A 955-nucleotide genomic window follows, 5' to 3' on the forward strand; every position below is an offset into this window, starting at 1 on the left:
ACAGTTCTTCTGGATTGAGTCTGTCTCAGTTTGTTCTGTTTCTTCATGTCATTCCAGACAGACTGATGATGATCAGATCAGATCTCTGTGAGGAGCACTGGCTGTTGTGCAACAAAAATCTCACTGGATTATTACAATTAATGGAAAAATGAATGTTTGGAAATGTAAACTGATGTTTCCTACTGACACACTACAGCAAAAGACAGAAATAACTCACTTTAAACCATTTCTAGCTTGTGAAAATACTAGTGTTCTAATAATTCTGGCCACCACTGTATCAAATAAAGAAGGCTACAGGTACAATCAAAGTGTGAAATGGACATATAATGATAGTTTAATGGTACAGAATTTGCCTTAGGAAATATAGCCTGTGACATGCAAGCTCAAAGATAGCTCTTTTACTCGTTCACTGTCACACATGCGGCAGTGAAGGGGTTAAACTCTTGCCAGCATCAGCTGACCCGGGGCTTTCTGCGCTCTGATTGGCAGCTTGTCTCTCTGCGTGCCGCTGCCGGGTCAGTTCCCTTCTCTGGGCGATCTCCTCCTGAGTCAACGGCCTGAAGGTACAAAAACATCACAAACCATAATGCACAGTTATGAACCGCACTTGGCAAGATCACAACTGGACAGTGGGTGATACTACTGCGGGCTATAGTGTTTTCTCTGCACTTTATTACAGGCTGACCGAGTCACCTGTTTGGTGATTGATTGGTCAACCTCTCATATATAATTGTGTGATGTGCTCAGCTAAAGTAATGAGTGCTAAATAGGTGGTTAACTCTTCCCCCGCCATTGACGAGTTATCTCGTCTTTTAGAAGACAACGCTTCCCCGCCAAGATGAGTTTTTAACGGCTTTTCGTGTTTTCACTGTTATACACTAGGGGGCGCTATTACACATCTTCTGAACGAGTACAAAACCTTCCGAACAAAAACACGTGTACAGGACGGAGAAAC

At 42.9% G+C, this 955-nt stretch overlaps 1 pseudogene; it reads right to left on the reverse strand.

Moving 5' to 3' along the window:
* The window catches only part of LOC107685220 (elongation factor-like GTPase 1), a 134,481-nt pseudogene that overhangs the window by 97,355 nt on the left and 36,171 nt on the right, over positions 1-955 (reverse strand).

The sequence above is a fragment of the Sinocyclocheilus anshuiensis genome, unplaced genomic scaffold, assembly GCF_001515605.1.
Source record: "Sinocyclocheilus anshuiensis isolate Anshui unplaced genomic scaffold, SAMN03320099.WGS_v1.1 scaffold333, whole genome shotgun sequence".
In the NCBI taxonomy this organism is placed as follows: Eukaryota; Metazoa; Chordata; class Actinopteri; order Cypriniformes; family Cyprinidae; genus Sinocyclocheilus; species Sinocyclocheilus anshuiensis.